Below are 6,904 nucleotides of genomic sequence, written 5' to 3' on the forward strand. Positions count from 1 at the left end.
TCAGATAAGTGTAGCCACTTATCACTTTGTTTCTTGATCAGATAAGTGTAGCCACTTATCACTTTGTCTCTTGATCAGATAAGTGTAGCTAAAGCTATCACTTATCACTTTGTCTCTTGATCAGATAAGTATAGCCGAAGCTATCACTTATCACTTTTCACTTGTCACTTGATCAGATAAGTGTAGCCGAAGCTATCACTTATCACTTTGTCACTTGATCAGATAAGTATAGCCGAAGCTATTACTTATCACTTTCCACTTGTCACTTGATCAGATAAGTGTAGCTAAAGCTACCACTTATCACTTTGTCACTTGATCAGAAGTACTCAAATCCGGCGTTCCGCTCAATTTGATCATTTATTCATATATCAGGCTTACCAACATGTGTTAATTCATAAACCATTCATGGTATTATTTCATGCCAAATCATATACTGAATATACCATACACACATACTATGAAACTTTATTTTCACACATGAGCTTAAACCATGACCAATAATGCACAAAAATAAGCATCATTCATATTTCATCGTTTATGAGTTATAATCAAACATATGACCATTTATACACGAATCATTCATATATTTCCCAATTTTCCTCCTCCTCCTCTCCATTCCACATCCTTAATGTGTATAACACACTTAAACAACATTAACCATAATTTCAACACTCACTAACATGTATATTCAAAGCTGTTTATCCGAGTCAGAGTCACTAAATTATTTTTATCCGGAGCTACAGAGCTCCAAATTAAGATCCGTTAATTTTCCCTGAAACTAGACTCACAAATCTTCATACCATAAAATTTTCATAATTTTTGGTTCAGCCATATAGTACAGTTTATTCTTTAAAATTTCCCCTGTTTCGCTGTCTGACAGTTCCGACCACTCTTCACTAAAAATTAATTATCTCATTGTACAGAATTCGGATGATGTTTTAGCTTGTTTCTTCTAAAAATAGACTCATTAAGGATTCTAACCATATAAACTATAACTCATAATCATTTCTGTACAATTTTTAATGATTTTCCAAAGTCAGAACAGGGGAACCCGAATTCATTCTGACCTTGTCTCACAAAATCTATTATATCTTATGATTTACAATTCCATTGCTCAAGTCATTTCTTTTATAAGAAACTAGACTCAATAAGCTTTAGTTTCATATTTTATTCATTCTCTAATTCAATCTCTACAATTTTTGGTGATTTTTCAAAGTTACACTACTGCTGCTGTCCAAAACTGCTTTAGTGCAAAATGTTGATTTCCATTTTGGCCCAAATTTCACAGTTTATACAATTCGGTCCTTTCTCAATTAACCCCTCAATTAATCTAATTTTCTCAATTAGTACTTTACTAGACATTATAAGTTGTTACACAAATATTGAAATTCAGAATTTCCACATATAACTCTATCTTCAAACTCTTTTACTATTAGGTCCCAAACATTCACTTTCTATTCAATTCTTTCAATAAAATCAGCATATGAACAATTTAAAGCTCTAATTTCATGCTAAATCATCATATACTTCCAGCACATATTCATATCAACTTTCAACTTCTTTCATAAAATCAAAAACTAATGGATTTAACAAGTGGGCCTAGTTGTAAAAGTCATAAAAATACAAAAATTTCAAGAAATAGTCAAGAATTGAACTTACTTGTAATAAAAATATGAAGAACCAGCTTGAAGAAGCCCTTCCATGGTGTTTTTGCTGATTAGAATTCAGAAAAATAAGAGAAATCTAGATAATTCCACTTGGGTCCTAACTTTATTAAGCAAATTTTGCAATTTTCCAATTTTGCCCTTAATTCTCCTTACTTTCTTGCTGATTTCATGCCTCTGCCGTCCAGCCCAAATAGACCTTGGGTCTATTTGCCTTTTAAGCCCTCTTCCTTTTATCATTTAAGCTATTTAATCATTTCCCAAAATTTTGCATTTGTTACAATTTAGTCCTTTTTGTTCAATTAATTATCGGAACTTTAAAATTTCTTAACGAAACTTTAATACTAACTTTTTAACACTCCATAAATATTTATAAAAATATTTATGGCTCAGTTTAAAATCCCCGAGGTCTTGATACCTCATTTCGATTCTAATTATTTTAATATTTATTTCTAGTGCACTATTCACTATTTCAAAAATTTTCCTAACTTCATATTTAACTTATACTTACTAAATTAATAATATTTTCTACCCATTTGTTTAATTTAGTGATCTCGAATCACCGTTCCAACACCTCTGAAAATTCAAGCCATTACATTTTTTTTTCGTCGGATTTGTGGTCCCGAAACCACTGTTCCGACTAAGCCTAAAATCGGGCTATTACATTTTACATATGGTATAAGTAAGTTGTGCTTTTGTGTATGATTGTCGATGTATAGTAAGTTAGTGTTAAACTTATTTGAATCATTGTTACTAAAATATGTTGAAACTGTTATAATTGCTTTGTTATTATTGGTATTACATATATTGAATATGTTCTACATATGGTATAAGAAAGTTATGTTGTAAGTTAATAATGAGGTTGTTGGAATCATTATTGTTAAGAATCGTTCAAAATGTTAGAGTTTTTGTTTTTGGTAATATTTGGAATATATTATTTAGCAGCCTTAAGATAGTATATCGATTCTTGGAACAAATTCATTTGAATAGAGACATGTATTCGGTTGATGATAAAGTCATATTCCAGCCTAACACAATGTTTAACATGACCTTTAAGAGTGATGTTTGCTTGAACAACATGAAAAGGAAGATCCTAAGAAAAATCTAGATTGGTAGTACTAAGTGCATCTCTATCATGAAGTATAAATTTTGAGGTCTACTAGAAGGGGGTGTATATATATTGCGGTGGATCTCAATGAAAATTATGATATTGAAGCAATGGTGTTTGGGCACTGAGAAACAGGGATGTTGTTATGGAGTTGTTGGTGGAAGTTAAAAATATGTTTAATATTGGATACGGGGTTTCAAATCACGCAAGCGCATTGGTTATCGCAATACATACATATCGACCAAACATTCCATCACTATTGGACAATTTAGGTCCTTTCAATATTACCATACTTTGAGCTCCACAATGTTAGAGAAGTTTAAAAAATCGAAAATTCTCGACACCTATCCCACTTACTATACTTAAGGTCCTCGATGTCAGATATTCCCTCAATGTCGAATATTTAAAGTCTTTATATAAAATTGTACTCAAGAGTCAACTATGTTGGATATTCATAAGTTGTAAGATAGGATGCTACATATGTCATTGTCCGGACTAGCTCCAAGGGTCGAACCATATCATTTGGAGATTCTTAATACTTATGATAGGGGATATTCTCCAAGAAATATAGTCCAAGAGGAACCTTAATTGTAACGACCTGGTTTCTAGTGGTGCTGAAAATTACGGGTTCGAGACCTCATTTCCAAGGTTCGAGGATTAAAGATTTATAATTGAACTAACATATGAATATAATAGGATGATATAAGATGTTTGAAACTGATAAATTGAATTGAATAATTGTATAGATCAGAAATTGGACCAAATAAAAAATAATCAGGGTAAATGCAAAATTATCAATTAGTCATTGCAATTTAACTTGTTTGCTGATTTAACCAAATAAGTTTGTATGGTATGATTTTATTTAAGTTGTTATATACTTTAATTATGAATTTATGTATGTTTAATAATAATTTGAATTGTTTGCAACTTGGTACAAAAGGTGAGATATGGGCTAAATCGTAAAGAAATGATAAATTGCATATAATGAATAGTAATTTGAGATATTTAATGAATTAATAGAGGATTATGACTGATAGAATCATATTGGTGTGAATTTGATTTATTATCGAGATAGAAGACTAAATTAAGTAATTTACAAAATATGAATGACCTTGTAATTAAATGTGATTTGGATAGAACTTGATTATACTATTACTGAATTATTATTCGTAGCTAAAGACGATGCAAGATTGTTGAAAGGGAAAGGAAAGACACAAGTCGGCGACGAGTGACGCAAGCTTTTGGGATCTATTTTTATGACCCGAAACTAATTTTAGTTAAAAACATATTCATGATACATTGGATTATATAACGTTAAGGTAAACTACTAATAGGTATTGAGTTGAAAATGCTAAGGGTGGAAGTGAATATTGAGACAATGAATGAACTAAATAGTATAAAAAGTTGTATGAATTAATTAATATATGAAATTGAATATGAATAGCTATAGTATATAACAGAGCATGTACTTGGTGGAGTCTCTTGTGTTTTGCTAAGTTTGGGATGTTTGAGTTAGAAGCTAATAATGCTTATAATTATGGCAGTTAACATAATTTGATTATATGTTTTAATATTGGTATAGATGATATGCTATAATTATATAAGTTTGGAATGGAAATGTGGCATAAATGATAAGTGTCTTGTTGGTATAGGCATGTTATAAGCATGTTGTAATGCTTAAATAGGTGAATTGGTATGAGACCACTTAGTAATTGGTTAAAGTATTACGTGCATTCTTGACAAAAAATTATAGGATGAAATGTTAAAGTTGATAGGTAGAATGTATATGATTATTGATGTATGTTTTAGACATGTTTTATATGATAGGATGAAATGAATTAATTAAGTAGCTTAAATAAGTATGCATAGGTAAGGTGAGCAACCGAGATATATTTGACAAACAGATGGCTTACATCCATTGTTATTGCCTTATTGGACAAGAAAATCAACCAAGATTTGGTTGTTTAATTTTACAAATATATATTTGACTGTGTGTGTGTTCAAGCTTCCTGCTTCCAAACAGAGAAATCTACTTTGGCATCTTGATGTAGGCAACATGAGCAAGTTTGGTTACCTTAACCAAAGTACCAAGCTCAGGAACCAGCAAACATTTGGAGGATTCCTCCCTGTAGAAGGACCCTAAGCACCCACAATCATTACTGCATTTAACTTTACAATCATTCAACTTCATGGGGCCATCTCCTTCTGTATATTTGCTAGTGAAATGCTCAACACCTACGACTTTATAATAACCCACGTTAGCAGCACTTTTACATGGCGATACCTTTTGGCTTTGGACATGCCACGCATTGATTGTCATCACAAATTCCTAGTGAACCGCACTTCTTTGGTAGGTTGCACAGGCTTTCATGATCATCACCATCAAAGAGTTTAAACGTGGTCTCCCAAGCTCCCAATCAACATTTTCATTGAATGTGTAGATCTTAAGGTTACCATCTGGTTCCACTCGAAGCAAAGAATATGTGCTATTGTATTTAGGCCTTGAAAAAACATAGGTTCCTGAACTAGTAGAGCCTTTCATATCAAATGTGAACCCCAGCTCGTAAGTATAAGCTTTCTCGGTCTCAGGTTTGCAGTAAAATTTAAGGTTTGCTAAAGAACCTTGCCCATTTCCAAACTCATCGGACCTATGATAGAGCAAAGGCGATGCTGACTTCTTGGTTTTCTAGTACATCTTTAAAAATCTCTGCTCCATAACAAAGCTGTAAGGTCCTTCGGAGCCATCGGCAATAGACATGCGGCTAACAAGCTTGTTTGGACATTGGGTCTCAGGGTTTGGCCCACCAAAAGCGTGTCTGTCAGGTGCTTAAAACTCTGCCAAATAAATTTGCCCTTCTTATCATACAAAACCAAGTTACCATTTCGGAACACCCTTGTTGGCAGTGGCCGTTTGCCATGCTACGGTGCCATCAGCATCGGCTAGCACTAGGTTTCCATCAGACCCGAAAGTTAGTGTAGCGTTTTCACGAACAAGCCTTCCTCGGTTGGCTTCCCAAACCCACCTCATTATAGACTTGGATCGGGGACTGCCCATTCTTAGTGCTAAGGTGAAAGCATTAGAAGTGGTGTTATAGAAGCATAATTGGAATAGGAATAAGTAAGTGAGTAGAGGACGATCGTCTGCCAAATACTCAACACTGTATTCTCCAAACTCACATTCGTTTACATACTTAAAAGTACTAGAGGGTGGAACAATGGTATTGGCTACATTCGAAGCACCAAAGACTAAAAAGAAAATAGTGATTACGGGAGGTGAAAATTCAGGCAAAGAGCAATGCATGTTTGTTGCAATGGCGTTTAAGGGTTTTGTTGCTTTGTGGATGAGGGATGACGTTAATAGTGAATTTATAGTGAAGCCTTGATTCATTTATATGAGCCCAAAACTGGTGTGCCGTTCTCTTTCGATGGGTTATCAACAATCACCATTTTGTGAATTCGAGTACACACGTTCTGAATCACCAAATGTTGGTATTATGACTTTGACTCACCTCTACATTAACTAGATTCTTATTCTTTCCCACAGGAATTTTCTTTTCCAATGCTGTTTATTGGGAATTATCCATATTTATGGAAAATCAAAGATATGGGTATCAAATAATGGAAAGTCAAAGATATGGGTATCAAATATTGGAAAGTCAAAGATATGGGTATCGAGATATTGGCATAATAAAATCTGAGATATTTGCAATATATGGTCCCTAAATTGTAAAGTGACTTTGCAAGTTGATCCCTGAACCTCAACTATAAATAGGCATAACCATCTCTCATTCTGTATCTCAAACTTGCCATTCTCTACTTAAGGCATTGTTTTCTCTCTCTCTCTTTGTAAATTCTCACTTGTATTTTGGAGTGAAATATATTTGGTAGTGCCCGAGGACGTAGGCAAAATTTGCTGAACCTCGTTAAATTCTTGTGTTCTTTATTGTATTATTCTGCATGAATTGTGTGTGTGATTGTAGTGATTTATTGTGCTATTAAATTACGATTGAGGGATATTCTGGCTAGGAAAGACCTGGTACTTAAGCGATCCTTGTGATCCACCTCTCTTTCCTGGGAATTGAACTTAGTGTGATTTTTTAGTACAATAATTTTACTCTTTTACACGCTTCCG

The 6,904-nt window shown here is 33.4% G+C and overlaps 1 pseudogene; it reads right to left on the minus strand.

The window, feature by feature from the left end:
• Window positions 1-4,801: 4,801 nt before the first annotated feature.
• LOC107925011 (EP1-like glycoprotein 2) lies at window positions 4,802-6,073 on the minus strand (annotated as a pseudogene).
• Window positions 6,074-6,904: the final 831 nt, after the last annotated feature.

The sequence above is a fragment of the Gossypium hirsutum genome, chromosome A10 (genome assembly GCF_007990345.1).
Source record: "Gossypium hirsutum isolate 1008001.06 chromosome A10, Gossypium_hirsutum_v2.1, whole genome shotgun sequence".
Classification (NCBI taxonomy): domain Eukaryota; kingdom Viridiplantae; phylum Streptophyta; class Magnoliopsida; order Malvales; family Malvaceae; genus Gossypium; species Gossypium hirsutum.